We start from the raw sequence: 16,822 nt of genomic DNA, 5'->3' as shown, positions 1-16,822 counted from the left end.
CGTTCAGATAGAAAAAAAAAAGTTCAATATAATTTTTGCCGTGTTGCATGATGGGTAAATAGTCGGACAGTGATATAATATAGTTAAACAAAATGGATCGCTTTTCCACCGCTTTGTCCGTAACTATATTCGTAAACATCATTAAACCCTGGTCGATATGATGTGGTATTATCAGTAGTCGAAGTGGTAACCGTCAGCCAAAAACCTTTGCCCTGGAATGAGTCCCCCTCTAGCAACGTGTGCAACTTATACTTACCTGGCAAGGGAGATACCGTGATCAAGAAGGCGGTTCACCCAGGGTGAGGCTCAGCCATTGTACTCCGGCTGTGCTGACCCCTGCGAATTTCCCAAATGTGGAAATCTCGATTGCATAATTTCTGGTAGTGGGGGACTGCGTTCGCGCTCTCCCCTGATTATAGTGTTTAAAATAATACGTGGGAACTAAAATTCACTGTGTGCTCTGGTGTTCCGTGTGTAGAAACAGATTTATCAGCTTCTCCCGTTTCTTCCTCATCAGATGAATGGTTTTAGAAATTAGGATCTATTTCAAAGCAAACTAAGGCCTTAAAGATACATTTTGTCTTCTGAAAACCCCAAATGTTTGTGATCTGTTATTAAAAGCACTGGTGATTATACCTGTCATGTCCTGATAATGTATAGGCCTACTTGTTAACGGAACGTCTTGCGCCCTCAGACAGAATCTAGGTTGAGGTGTTATATTTGCTACATAATGAAGTCATTTATAGAACAGGATGCCATTTAAGCCCACAATAAATAATAGATTACTGCTCATTATAACAGAATGATCACAATTAAGAGGGAGATAATGTATTGAATGACTTGGAGAATCACATTCACTTTAAAGGTGTGCCTGAAGTTGAAATGTCCCGAATACAGATTTAGAATGTTAATTTGGTCTGCTTTGATTTTATATCGTGGGACATGGACTCGGTCTATATCACCGAGGCTCATCCACTTTGTATAGTGTATCCACCTCTCATTCCTCGACTGTGGAGTGGCCGATGACGCCATCGCCCCACCTTAAGGATCGCTTAGGTAGATTTATTTGACCCGTTTAAAACACAATACAACCACACATGTGGAGAATGCATGTACGATCATCGAGAATGACACAAAAATAAAGATTGAAAACGTATTTCCATTGTGGTCCTCTTTAAATGTCTTTCTAAACATAGTAGGGCTAGGATCCACATAACACAACAAAGGACAGGAGGACATTAGCATAGTCCAGAGCCTTACATACTGACATGGAAAAGGAACCATTCTATTGGTCCATCATTAGCCAGCTTTAGACATTCTTTCTAAATGAAGTTCTGGTCGACGTGGCTTTGAGTTGCTGTGATAGTTTGTTCCACTCAACAGCGCCGGTAAATAAAAGGTGTTCTTACCAGATAGACTCTTACACTATCAATACTTTTTGATGTCCCAGCTAGGAATTAAAATGTTTGGTTTATCTTTGTTAAAACCTTTAGGGCCATCAGTGTGGCTTGGCAAGGTTGCGTTTCGGAGTACGCATGGCTCTCGACCTTCGCCTCTCCCGAGTCCGTAGGGGATTTGCAGCGATGGGACAAGACTGTAACTACCAATTGGATATCACGGAATTGGGGAGAAAAAAAAATAAAAAGTTTTTAAAAATTATAATAATAATAATAAAAATAAAAATAAACTATAGGGCCATATTCTCAGCAGTCAGGTACCTATCCAATTCACACCCAAGGTAGCTGACTGAGGTTTCTGGTGTGACCACTGAGTTGCCCACTTTCACACCAAAATCCAGGGGACCTTGCAACCTTTACTCTGAAACCAAATAAGATGGATTCTGTTTTTCCAAATGCAGACAAAGTTTGTTATCTAAAGCCATTTAGTGATATTGGATAACTCTGCAATAAGGAATCATAAACAACAGAGTAGGGCTGTAGATGTGTCCCCCAGGGCTCAGTCCTAGGCCCTCTCCTATTCTCGCTATACACCAAGTCACTTGGCTCTGTCAAATCCTCACATGGCCTCTCCTATCATTGCTACCCTGACGACACACAACTAATCTTCTCCTTTCCCCCTTCTGATAACCAGGTGGCGAATCGCATCTCTGCATGTCTGGCAGACATATCAGTATGGATGATGGATCACCACCTCAAGCTGAACCTTGGCAAGACGGAGCTGCTCTTCCTCCCGGGGAAGGACTGCCTGTTCCATGATCTCACCATCACGGTTGACAACTCTGTTGTGTCCTCCTCCCAGAGTGCGAAGAGCCTTGGCGTGACCCTGGACAACACCCTGTCGTTCTCCGCTAACATCAAGGCGGTGACCCGATCCTGTAGGTTCATGCTCTACAACATTCGGAGAGTACGACCCTGCCTTACACAGGAAGCGGCACAGGTCCTAATCCAGGCACTTGTCATCTCCCGTCTGGATTACTGCAACTCGCTGTTGGCTGGGCTCCCTGCCTGTGCCATTAAACCCCTAAAACTCATCCAGAATGCCGCAGCCCGTCTGGTGTTCAACCTTCCCAAGTTCTCTCACGTCACCCCGCTCCTCCGCACACTCCACTGGCTTCCAGTTGAAGCTCGCATCTGCTACAAGACCATGGTGCTTGCCTACAGAGCTGCTAGCCAAAACTGTTCGCTGCTCTGGCACCCCAATGGTGGAACAAGCTCCCTCACGACGCCAGGACAGCGGAGTCACTCACCACCTTCCGGAGACATTTGAAACCCCACCTCTTTAAGGAATACCTGGGATAGGATAAAGTAATCCTTCTACCCCCCCCTTACCCCAACCCCCCCCCCCCCCCCCCCACAAAAAAAAATTGTAAAGTGGTTATCCCACTGGCTATAAGGTGAATGCACCTATTTGTAAGTCGCTCTGGATAAGAGCATCTGCTAAATGACGTAAATGTAAATGTAAAATGTAGGGCTGGCTAATAAATCCTTAGTTTTGGGGTTATGCTCAGGTAAAAAATTCTGGCTAATCTATACTTCCATATTTCCAAATCCTATTCTTGATGATCAAGGGGTATAACATGTATTGGAATGACTGGACTTCTGATAGACTAAGGTTTTTAATGTAAAGATATAATTTAATCGTATTATTTTTTGTAGTAGAAAGCGATGGGTTAGAAGAGGCCTACATAACCAACCCATAAAGTAAAATGTAACAGCCATATATGGCCAGCTATGTAAACTTTAATGTTGGGTTATCCTGCAATAGATTTTTGTTCAATTAGTAACATACATTATTGTCTTCTTCTGATGCATTTTAAGAGGAAAGTAATCTAAAAAGTAACTGAATGTAATCAGATTACGTTACTGAGTTTGGGTAATCTAAAAGTTACGTTACTGATTACAGTTTTGGACAGGTAACTAGTAACTGTAACGGATTACATTTAGAAAGTAACCTACCCAACCCTGGTCTTGGTGTCGATGAAGTAGCTGGCTACTGTTTCCCCTCCATATCTGGGGGTCGTATGCCACCCTGTGGTCGATGGTGGCATCATATTTTACTGAGCGCAGAAAACAAGCGTGAGGAAACGATGCCTACAATGTCTGGAACGATACAAAACACATAACTATTTGGTGTCATTCGGTTGGCTGTATGTGCACAAACGTGGTTTCAGCATTTTGGTACATCGCCTACTTTTGTGTAATCAGACGGACGTTCAGATAGAAAAAAAAAAGTTCAATATAATTTTTGCCGTGTTGCATGATGGGTAAATAGTCGGACAGTGATATAATATAGTTAAACAAAATGGATCGCTTTTCCACCGCTTTGTCCGTAACTATATTCGTAAACATCATTAAACCCTGGTCGATATGATGTGGTATTATCAGTAGTCGAAGTGGTAACCGTCAGCCAAAAACCTTTGCCCTGGAATGAGTCCCCCTCTAGCAACGTGTGCAACTTATACTTACCTGGCAAGGGAGATACCGTGATCAAGAAGGCGGTTCACCCAGGGTGAGGCTCAGCCATTGTACTCCGGCTGTGCTGACCCCTGCGAATTTCCCAAATGTGGAAATCTCGATTGCATAATTTCTGGTAGTGGGGGACTGCGTTCGCGCTCTCCCCTGATTATAGTGTTTAAAATAATACGTGGGAACTAAAATTCACTGTGTGCTCTGGTGTTCCGTGTGTAGAAACAGATTTATCAGCTTCTCCCGTTTCTTCCTCATCAGATGAATGGTTTTAGAAATTAGGATCTATTTCAAAGCAAACTAAGGCCTTAAAGATACATTTTGTCTTCTGAAAACCCCAAATGTTTGTGATCTGTTATTAAAAGCACTGGTGATTATACCTGTCATGTCCTGATAATGTATAGGCCTACTTGTTAACGGAACGTCTTGCGCCCTCAGACAGAATCTAGGTTGAGGTGTTATATTTGCTACATAATGAAGTCATTTATAGAACAGGATGCCATTTAAGCCCACAATAAATAATAGATTACTGCTCATTATAACAGAATGATCACAATTAAGAGGGAGATAATGTATTGAATGACTTGGAGAATCACATTCACTTTAAAGGTGTGCCTGAAGTTGAAATGTCCCGAATACAGATTTAGAATGTTAATTTGGTCTGCTTTGATTTTATATCGTGGGACATGGACTCGGTCTATATCACCGAGGCTCATCCACTTTGTATAGTGTATCCACCTCTCATTCCTCGACTGTGGAGTGGCCGATGACGCCATCGCCCCACCTTAAGGATCGCTTAGGTAGATTTATTTGACCCGTTTAAAACACAATACAACCACACATGTGGAGAATGCATGTACGATCATCGAGAATGACACAAAAATAAAGATTGAAAACGTATTTCCATTGTGGTCCTCTTTAAATGTCTTTCTAAACATAGTAGGGCTAGGATCCACATAACACAACAAAGGACAGGAGGACATTAGCATAGTCCAGAGCCTTACATACTGACATGGAAAAGGAACCATTCTATTGGTCCATCATTAGCCAGCTTTAGACATTCTTTCTAAATGAAGTTCTGGTCGACGTGGCTTTGAGTTGCTGTGATAGTTTGTTCCACTCAACAGCGCCGGTAAATAAAAGGTGTTCTTACCAGATAGACTCTTACACTATCAATACTTTTTGATGTCCCAGCTAGGAATTAAAATGTTTGGTTTATCTTTGTTAAAACCTTTAGGGCCATCAGTGTGGCTTGGCAAGGTTGCGTTTCGGAGTACGCATGGCTCTCGACCTTCGCCTCTCCCGAGTCCGTAGGGGATTTGCAGCGATGGGACAAGACTGTAACTACCAATTGGATATCACGGAATTGGGGAGAAAAAATAATAAAAAGTTTTTAAAAATTATAATAATAATAATAAAAATAAAAATAAACTATAGGGCCATATTCTCAGCAGTCAGGTACCTATCCAATTCACACCCAAGGTAGCTGACTGAGGTTTCTGGTGTGACCACTGAGTTGCCCACTTTCACACCAAAATCCAGGGGACCTTGCAACCTTTACTCTGAAACCAAATAAGATGGATTCTGTTTTTCCAAATGCAGACAAAGGTTGTTATCTAAAGCCATTTAGTGATATTGGATAACTCTGCAATAAGGAATCATAAACAACAGAGTAGGGCTGTAGATGTGTCCCCCAGGGCTCAGTCCTAGGCCCTCTCCTATTCTCGCTATACACCAAGTCACTTGGCTCTGTCAAATCCTCACATGGCCTCTCCTATCATTGCTACGCTGACGACACACAACTAATCTTCTCCTTTCCCCCTTCTGATAACCAGGTGGCGAATCGCATCTCTGCATGTCTGGCAGACATATCAGTATGGATGATGGATCACCACCTCAAGCTGAACCTTGGCAAGACGGAGCTGCTCTTCCTCCCGGGGAAGGACTGCCTGTTCCATGATCTCACCATCACGGTTGACAACTCTGTTGTGTCCTCCTCCCAGAGTGCGAAGAGCCTTGGCGTGACCCTGGACAACACCCTGTCGTTCTCCGCTAACATCAAGGCGGTGACCCGATCCTGTAGGTTCATGCTCTACAACATTCGGAGAGTACGACCCTGCCTTACACAGGAAGCGGCACAGGTCCTAATCCAGGCACTTGTCATCTCCCGTCTGGATTACTGCAACTCGCTGTTGGCTGGGCTCCCTGCCTGTGCCATTAAACCCCTAAAACTCATCCAGAATGCCGCAGCCCGTCTGGTGTTCAACCTTCCCAAGTTCTCTCACGTCACCCCGCTCCTCCGCACACTCCACTGGCTTCCAGTTGAAGCTCGCATCTGCTACAAGACCATGGTGCTTGCCTACAGAGCTGCTAGCCAAAACTGTTCGCTGCTCTGGCACCCCAATGGTGGAACAAGCTCCCTCACGACGCCAGGACAGCGGAGTCACTCACCACCTTCCGGAGACATTTGAAACCCCACCTCTTTAAGGAATACCTGGGATAGGATAAAGTAATCCTTCTACCCCCCCCTTACCCCTACCCCCCCCCCCCCCCCCCCACAAAAAAAAATTGTAAAGTGGTTATCCCACTGGCTATAAGGTGAATGCACCTATTTGTAAGTCGCTCTGGATAAGAGCATCTGCTAAATGACGTAAATGTAAATGTAAAATGTAGGGCTGGCTAATAAATCCTTAGTTTTGGGGTTATGCTCAGGTAAAAAATTCTGGCTAATCTATACTTCCATATTTCCAAATCCTATTCTTGATGATCAAGGGGTATAACATGTATTGGAATGACTGGACTTCTGATAGACTAAGGTTTTTAATGTAAAGATATAATTTAATCGTATTATTTTTTGTAGTAGAAAGCGATGGGTTAGAAGAGGCCTACATAACCAACCCATAAAGTAAAATGTAACAGCCATATATGGCCAGCTATGTAAACTTTAATGTTGGGTTATCCTGCAATAGATTTTTGTTCAATTAGTAACATACATTATTGTCTTCTTCTGATGCATTTTAAGAGGAAAGTAATCTAAAAAGTAACTGAATGTAATCAGATTACGTTACTGAGTTTGGGTAATCTAAAAGTTACGTTACTGATTACAGTTTTGGACAGGTAACTAGTAACTGTAACGGATTACATTTAGAAAGTAACCTACCCAACCCTGGTCTTGGTGTCGATGAAGTAGCTGGCTACTGTTTCCCCTCCATATCTGGGGGTCGTATGCCACCCTGTGGTCGATGGTGGCATCATATTTTACTGAGCGCAGAAAACAAGCGTGAGGAAACGATGCCTACAATGTCTGGAACGATACAAAACACATAACTATTTGGTGTCATTCGGTTGGCTGTATGTGCACAAACGTGGTTTCAGCATTTTGGTACATCGCCTACTTTTGTGTAATCAGACGGACGTTCAGATAGAAAAAAAAAAGTTCAATATAATTTTTGCCGTGTTGCATGATGGGTAAATAGTCGGACAGTGATATAATATAGTTAAACAAAATGGATCGCTTTTCCACCGCTTTGTCCGTAACTATATTCGTAAACATCATTAAACCCTGGTCGATATGATGTGGTATTATCAGTAGTCGAAGTGGTAACCGTCAGCCAAAAACCTTTGCCCTGGAATGAGTCCCCCTCTAGCAACGTGTGCAACTTATACTTACCTGGCAAGGGAGATACCGTGATCAAGAAGGCGGTTCACCCAGGGTGAGGCTCAGCCATTGTACTCCGGCTGTGCTGACCCCTGCGAATTTCCCAAATGTGGAAATCTCGATTGCATAATTTCTGGTAGTGGGGGACTGCGTTCGCGCTCTCCCCTGATTATAGTGTTTAAAATAATACGTGGGAACTAAAATTCACTGTGTGCTCTGGTGTTCCGTGTGTAGAAACAGATTTATCAGCTTCTCCCGTTTCTTCCTCATCAGATGAATGGTTTTAGAAATTAGGATCTATTTCAAAGCAAACTAAGGCCTTAAAGATACATTTTGTCTTCTGAAAACCCCAAATGTTTGTGATCTGTTATTAAAAGCACTGGTGATTATACCTGTCATGTCCTGATAATGTATAGGCCTACTTGTTAACGGAACGTCTTGCGCCCTCAGACAGAATCTAGGTTGAGGTGTTATATTTGCTACATAATGAAGTCATTTATAGAACAGGATGCCATTTAAGCCCACAATAAATAATAGATTACTGCTCATTATAACAGAATGATCACAATTAAGAGGGAGATAATGTATTGAATGACTTGGAGAATCACATTCACTTTAAAGGTGTGCCTGAAGTTGAAATGTCCCGAATACAGATTTAGAATGTTAATTTGGTCTGCTTTGATTTTATATCATGGGACATGGACTCGGTCTATATCACCGAGGCTCATCCACGTTGTATAGTGTATCCACCTCTCATTCCTCGACTGTGGAGTGGCCGATGACGCCATCGCCCCACCTTAAGGATCGCTTAGGTAGATTTATTTGACCCGTTTAAAACACAATACAACCACACATGTGGAGAATGCATGTACGATCATCGAGAATGACACAAAAATAAAGATTGAAAACGTATTTCCATTGTGGTCCTCTTTAAATGTCTTTCTAAACATAGTAGGGCTAGGATCCACATAACACAACAAAGGACAGGAGGACATTAGCATAGTCCAGAGCCTTACATACTGACATGGAAAAGGAACCATTCTATTGGTCCATCATTAGCCAGCTTTAGACATTCTTTCTAAATGAAGTTCTGGTCGACGTGGCTTTGAGTTGCTGTGATAGTTTGTTCCACTCAACAGCGCCGGTAAATAAAAGGTGTTCTTACCAGATAGACTCTTACACTATCAATACTTTTTGATGTCCCAGCTAGGAATTAAAATGTTTGGTTTATCTTTGTTAAAACCTTTAGGGCCATCAGTGTGGCTTGGCAAGGTTGCGTTTCGGAGTACGCATGGCTCTCGACCTTCGCCTCTCCCGAGTCCGTAGGGGATTTGCAGCGATGGGACAAGACTGTAACTACCAATTGGATATCACGGAATTGGGGAGAAAAAATAATAAAAAGTTTTTAAAAATTATAATAATAATAATAAAAATAAAAATAAACTATGGGGCCATATTCTCAGCAGTCAGGTACCTATCCAATTCACACCCAAGGTAGCTGACTGAGGTTTCTGGTGTGACCACTGAGTTGCCCACTTTCACACCAAAATCCAGGGGACCTTGCAACCTTTACTCTGAAACCAAATAAGATGGATTCTGTTTTTCCAAATGAAGACAAAGTTTGTTATCTAAAGCCATTTAGTGATATTGGATAACTCTGCAATAAGGAATCATAAACAACAGAGTAGGGCTGTAGATGTGTCCCCCAGGGCTCAGTCCTAGGCCCTCTCCTATTCTCGCTATACACCAAGTCACTTGGCTCTGTCAAATCCTCACATGGCCTCTCCTATCATTGCTACGCTGACGACACACAACTAATCTTCTCCTTTCCCCCTTCTGATAACCAGGTGGCGAATCGCATCTCTGCATGTCTGGCAGACATATCAGTATGGATGATGGATCACCACCTCAAGCTGAACCTTGGCAAGACGGAGCTGCTCTTCCTCCCGGGGAAGGACTGCCTGTTCCATGATCTCACCATCACGGTTGACAACTCTGTTGTGTCCTCCTCCCAGAGTGCGAAGAGCCTTGGCGTGACCCTGGACAACACCCTGTCGTTCTCCGCTAACATCAAGGCGGTGACCCGATCCTGTAGGTTCATGCTCTACAACATTCGGAGAGTACGACCCTGCCTTACACAGGAAGCGGCACAGGTCCTAATCCAGGCACTTGTCATCTCCCGTCTGGATTACTGCAACTCGCTGTTGGCTGGGCTCCCTGCCTGTGCCATTAAACCCCTAAAACTCATCCAGAATGCCGCAGCCCGTCTGGTGTTCAACCTTCCCAAGTTCTCTCACGTCACCCCGCTCCTCCGCACACTCCACTGGCTTCCAGTTGAAGCTCGCATCTGCTACAAGACCATGGTGCTTGCCTACAGAGCTGCTAGCCAAAACTGTTCGCTGCTCTGGCACCCCAATGGTGGAACAAGCTCCCTCACGACGCCAGGACAGCGGAGTCACTCACCACCTTCCGGAGACATTTGAAACCCCACCTCTTTAAGGAATACCTGGGATAGGATAAAGTAATCCTTCTACCCCCCCCTTACCCCAACCCCCCCCCCCCCCCCCCCCCCCACAAAAAAAAATTGTAAAGTGGTTATCCCACTGGCTATAAGGTGAATGCACCTATTTGTAAGTCGCTCTGGATAAGAGCATCTGCTAAATGACGTAAATGTAAATGTAAAATGTAGGGCTGGCTAATAAATCCTTAGTTTTGGGGTTATGCTCAGGTAAAAAATTCTGGCTAATCTATACTTCCATATTTCCAAATCCTATTCTTGATGATCAAGGGGTATAACATGTATTGGAATGACTGGACTTCTGATAGACTAAGGTTTTTAATGTAAAGATATAATTTAATCGTATTATTTTTTGTAGTAGAAAGCGATGGGTTAGAAGAGGCCTACATAACCAACCCATAAAGTAAAATGTAACAGCCATATATGGCCAGCTATGTAAACTTTAATGTTGGGTTATCCTGCAATAGATTTTTGTTCAATTAGTAACATACATTATTGTCTTCTTCTGATGCATTTTAAGAGGAAAGTAATCTAAAAAGTAACTGAATGTAATCAGATTACGTTACTGAGTTTGGGTAATCTAAAAGTTACGTTACTGATTACAGTTTTGGACAGGTAACTAGTAACTGTAACGGATTACATTTAGAAAGTAACCTACCCAACCCTGGTCTTGGTGTCGATGAAGTAGCTGGCTACTGTTTCCCCTCCATATCTGGGGGTCGTATGCCACCCTGTGGTCGATGGTGGCATCATATTTTACTGAGCGCAGAAAACAAGCGTGAGGAAACGATGCCTACAATGTCTGGAACGATACAAAACACATAACTATTTGGTGTCATTCGGTTGGCTGTATGTGCACAAACGTGGTTTCAGCATTTTGGTACATCGCCTACTTTTGTGTAATCAGACGGACGTTCAGATAGAAAAAAAAAAGTTCAATATAATTTTTGCCGTGTTGCATGATGGGTAAATAGTCGGACAGTGATATAATATAGTTAAACAAAATGGATCGCTTTTCCACCGCTTTGTCCGTAACTATATTCGTAAACATCATTAAACCCTGGTCGATATGATGTGGTATTATCAGTAGTCGAAGTGGTAACCGTCAGCCAAAAACCTTTGCCCTGGAATGAGTCCCCCTCTAGCAACGTGTGCAACTTATACTTACCTGGCAAGGGAGATACCATGATCAAGAAGGCGGTTCACCCAGGGTGAGGCTCAGCCATTGTACTCCGGCTGTGCTGACCCCTGCGAATTTCCCAAATGTGGAAATCTCGATTGCATAATTTCTGGTAGTGGGGGACTGCGTTCGCGCTCTCCCCTGATTATAGTGTTTAAAATAATACGTGGGAACTAAAATTCACTGTGTGCTCTGGTGTTCCGTGTGTAGAAACAGATTTATCAGCTTCTCCCGTTTCTTCCTCATCAGATGAATGGTTTTAGAAATTAGGATCTATTTCAAAGCAAACTAAGGCCTTAAAGATACATTTTGTCTTCTGAAAACCCCAAATGTTTGTGATCTGTTATTAAAAGCACTGGTGATTATACCTGTCATGTCCTGATAATGTATAGGCCTACTTGTTAACGGAACGTCTTGCGCCCTCAGACAGAATCTAGGTTGAGGTGTTATATTTGCTACATAATGAAGTCATTTATAGAACAGGATGCCATTTAAGCCCACAATAAATAATAGATTACTGCTCATTATAACAGAATGATCACAATTAAGAGGGAGATAATGTATTGAATGACTTGGAGAATCACATTCACTTTAAAGGTGTGCCTGAAGTTGAAATGTCCCGAATACAGATTTAGAATGTTAATTTGGTCTGCTTTGATTTTATATCGTGGGACATGGACTCGGTCTATATCACCGAGGCTCATCCACTTTGTATAGTGTATCCACCTCTCATTCCTCGACTGTGGAGTGGCCGATGACGCCATCGCCCCACCTTAAGGATCGCTTAGGTAGATTTATTTGACCCGTTTAAAACACAATACAACCACACATGTGGAGAATGCATGTACGATCATCGAGAATGACACAAAAATAAAGATTGAAAACGTATTTCCATTGTGGTCCTCTTTAAATGTCTTTCTAAACATAGTAGGGCTAGGATCCACATAACACAACAAAGGACAGGAGGACATTAGCATAGTCCAGAGCCTTACATACTGACATGGAAAAGGAACCATTCTATTGGTCCATCATTAGCCAGCTTTAGACATTCTTTCTAAATGAAGTTCTGGTCGACGTGGCTTTGAGTTGCTGTGATAGTTTGTTCCACTCAACAGCGCCGGTAAATAAAAGGTGTTCTTACCAGATAGACTCTTACACTATCAATACTTTTTGATGTCCCAGCTAGGAATTAAAATGTTTGGTTTATCTTTGTTAAAACCTTTAGGGCCATCAGTGTGGCTTGGCAAGGTTGCGTTTCGGAGTACGCATGGCTCTCGACCTTCGCCTCTCCCGAGTCCGTAGGGGATTTGCAGCGATGGGACAAGACTGTAACTACCAATTGGATATCACGGAATTGGGGAGAAAAAATAATAAAACGTTTTTAAAAATTATAATAATAATAATAAAAATAAAAATAAACTATAGGGCCATATTCTCAGCAGTCAGGTACCTATCCAATTCACACCCAAGGTAGCTGACTGAGGTTTCTGGTGTGACCACTGAGTTGCCCACTTTCACACCAAAATCCAGGGGACCTTGCAACCTTTACTCTGAAACCAAATAAGATGGATTCTGTTTTTCCAAATGCAGACAAAGTTTGTTATCTAAAGCCATTTAGTGATATTGGATAACTCTGCAATAAGGAATCATAAACAACAGAGTAGGGCTGTAGATGTGTCCCCCAGGGCTCAGTCCTAGGCCCTCTCCTATTCTCGCTATACACCAAGTCACTTGGCTCTGTCAAATCCTCACATGGCCTCTCCTATCATTGCTACGCTGACGACACACAACTAATCTTCTCCTTTCCCCCTTCTGATAACCAGGTGGCGAATCGCATCTCTGCATGTCTGGCAGACATATCAGTATGGATGATGGATCACCACCTCAAGCTGAACCTTGGCAAGACGGAGCTGCTCTTCCTCCCGGGGAAGGACTGCCTGTTCCATGATCTCACCATCACGGTTGACAACTCTGTTGTGTCCTCCTCCCAGAGTGCGAAGAGCCTTGGCGTGACCCTGGACAACACCCTGTCGTTCTCCGCTAACATCAAGGCGGTGACCCGATCCTGTAGGTTCATGCTCTACAACATTCGGAGAGTACGACCCTGCCTTACACAGGAAGCGGCACAGGTCCTAATCCAGGCACTTGTCATCTCCCGTCTGGATTACTGCAACTCGCTGTTGGCTGGGCTCCCTGCCTGTGCCATTAAACCCCTAAAACTCATCCAGAATGCCGCAGCCCGTCTGGTGTTCAACCTTCCCAAGTTCTCTCACGTCACCCCGCTCCTCCGCACACTCCACTGGCTTCCAGTTGAAGCTCGCATCTGCTACAAGACCATGGTGCTTGCCTACAGAGCTGCTAGCCAAAACTGTTCGCTGCTCTGGCACCCCAATGGTGGAACAAGCTCCCTCACGACGCCAGGACAGCGGAGTCACTCACCACCTTCCGGAGACATTTGAAACCCCACCTCTTTAAGGAATACCTGGGATAGGATAAAGTAATCCTTCTACCCCCCCCTTACCCCAACCCCCCCCCCCCCACAAAAAAAAATTGTAAAGTGGTTATCCCACTGGCTATAAGGTGAATGCACCTATTTGTAAGTCGCTCTGGATAAGAGCATCTGCTAAATGACGTAAATGTAAATGTAAAATGTAGGGCTGGCTAATAAATCCTTAGTTTTGGGGTTATGCTCAGGTAAAAAATTCTGGCTAATCTATACTTCCATATTTCCAAATCCTATTCTTGATGATCAAGGGGTATAACATGTATTGGAATGACTGGACTTCTGATAGACTAAGGTTTTTAATGTAAAGATATAATTTAATCGTATTATTTTTTGTAGTAGAAAGCGATGGGTTAGAAGAGGCCTACATAACCAACCCATAAAGTAAAATGTAACAGCCATATATGGCCAGCTATGTAAACTTTAATGTTGGGTTATCCTGCAATAGATTTTTGTTCAATTAGTAACATACATTATTGTCTTCTTCTGATGCATTTTAAGAGGAAAGTAATCTAAAAAGTAACTGAATGTAATCAGATTACGTTACTGAGTTTGGGTAATCTAAAAGTTACGTTACTGATTACAGTTTTGGACAGGTAACTAGTAACTGTAACGGATTACATTTAGAAAGTAACCTACCCAACCCTGGTCTTGGTGTCGATGAAGTAGCTGGCTACTGTTTCCCCTCCATATCTGGGGGTCGTATGCCACCCTGTGGTCGATGGTGGCATCATATTTTACTGAGCGCAGAAAACAAGCGTGAGGAAACGATGCCTACAATGTCTGGAACGATACAAAACACATAACTATTTGGTGTCATTCGGTTGGCTGTATGTGCACAAACGTGGTTTCAGCATTTTGGTACATCGCCTACTTTTGTGTAATCAGACGGACGTTCAGATAGAAAAAAAAAAGTTCAATATAATTTTTGCCGTGTTGCATGATGGGTAAATAGTCGGACAGTGATATAATATAGTTAAACAAAATGGATCGCTTTTCCACCGCTTTGTCCGTAACTATATTCGTAAACATCATTAAACCCTGGTCGATATGATGTGGTATTATCAGTAGTCGAAGTGGTAACCGTCAGCCAAAAACCTTTGCCCTGGAATGAGTCCCCCTCTAGCAACGTGTGCAACTTATACTTACCTGGCAAGGGAGATACCGTGATCAAGAAGGCGGTTCACCCAGGGTGAGGCTCAGCCATTGTACTCCGGCTGTGCTGACCCCTGCGAATTTCCCAAATGTGGAAATCTCGATTGCATAATTTCTGGTAGTGGGGGACTGCGTTCGCGCTCTCCCCTGATTATAGTGTTTAAAATAATACGTGGGAACTAAAATTCACTGTGTGCTCTGGTGTTCCGTGTGTAGAAACAGATTTATCAGCTTCTCCCGTTTCTTCCTCATCAGATGAATGGTTTTAGAAATTAGGATCTATTTCAAAGCAAACTAAGGCCTTAAAGATACATTTTGTCTTCTGAAAACCCCAAATGTTTGTGATCTGTTATTAAAAGCACTGGTGATTATACCTGTCATGTCCTGATAATGTATAGGCCTACTTGTTAACGGAACGTCTTGCGCCCTCAGACAGAATCTAGGTTGAGGTGTTATATTTGCTACATAATGAAGTCATTTATAGAACAGGATGCCATTTAAGCCCACAATAAATAATAGATTACTGCTCATTATAACAGAATGATCACAATTAAGAGGGAGATAATGTATTGAATGACTTGGAGAATCACATTCACTTTAAAGGTGTGCCTGAAGTTGAAATGTCCCGAATACAGATTTAGAATGTTAATTTGGTCTGCTTTGATTTTATATCGTGGGACATGGACTCGGTCTATATCACCGAGGCTCATCCACTTTGTATAGTGTATCCACCTCTCATTCCTCGACTGTGGAGTGGCCGATGACGCCATCGCCCCACCTTAAGGATCGCTTAGGTAGATTTATTTGACCCGTTTAAAACACAATACAACCACACATGTGGAGAATGCATGTACGATCATCGAGAATGACACAAAAATAAAGATTGAAAACGTATTTCCATTGTGGTCCTCTTTAAATGTCTTTCTAAACATAGTAGGGCTAGGATCCACATAACACAACAAAGGACAGGAGGACATTAGCATAGTCCAGAGCCTTACATACTGACATGGAAAAGGAACCATTCTATTGGTCCATCATTAGCCAGCTTTAGACATTCTTTCTAAATGAAGTTCTGGTCGACGTGGCTTTGAGTTGCTGTGATAGTTTGTTCCACTCAACAGCGCCGGTAAATAAAAGGTGTTCTTACCAGATAGACTCTTACACTATCAATACTTTTTGATGTCCCAGCTAGGAATTAAAATGTTTGGTTTATCTTTGTTAAAACCTTTAGGGCCATCAGTGTGGCTTGGCAAGGTTGCGTTTCGGAGTACGCATGGCTCTCGACCTTCGCCTCTCCCGAGTCCGTAGGGGATTTGCAGCGATGGGACAAGACTGTAACTACCAATTGGATATCACGGAATTGGGGAGAAAAAATAATAAAAAGTTTTTAAAAATTATAATAATAATAATAAAAATAAAAATAAACTATAGGGCCATATTCTCAGCAGTCAGGTACCTATCCAATTCACACCCAAGGTAGCTGACTGAGGTTTCTGGTGTGACCACTGAGTTGCCCACTTTCACACCAAAATCCAGGGGACCTTGCAACCTTTACTCTGAAACCAAATAAGATGGATTCTGTTTTTCCAAATGCAGACAAAGTTTGTTATCTAAAGCCATTTAGTGATATTGGATAACTCTGCAATAAGGAATCATAAACAACAGAGTAGGGCTGTAGATGTGTCCCCCAGGGCTCAGTCCTAGGCCCTCTCCTATTCTCGCTATACACCAAGTCACTTGGCTCTGTCAAATCCTCACATGGCCTCTCCTATCATTGCTACGCTGACGACACACAACTAATCTTCTCCTTTCCCCCTTCTGATAACCAGGTGGCGAATCGCATCTCTGCATGTCTGGCAGACATATCAGTATGGATGATGGA

Source organism: Coregonus lavaretus (genome assembly GCF_964263955.1).
Source record: "Coregonus lavaretus genome assembly, contig: HAP1_SCAFFOLD_1154, whole genome shotgun sequence".
In the NCBI taxonomy this organism is placed as follows: Eukaryota; Metazoa; Chordata; class Actinopteri; order Salmoniformes; family Salmonidae; genus Coregonus; species Coregonus lavaretus.
Note: the sequence above shows the minus strand (reverse complement) of the source record.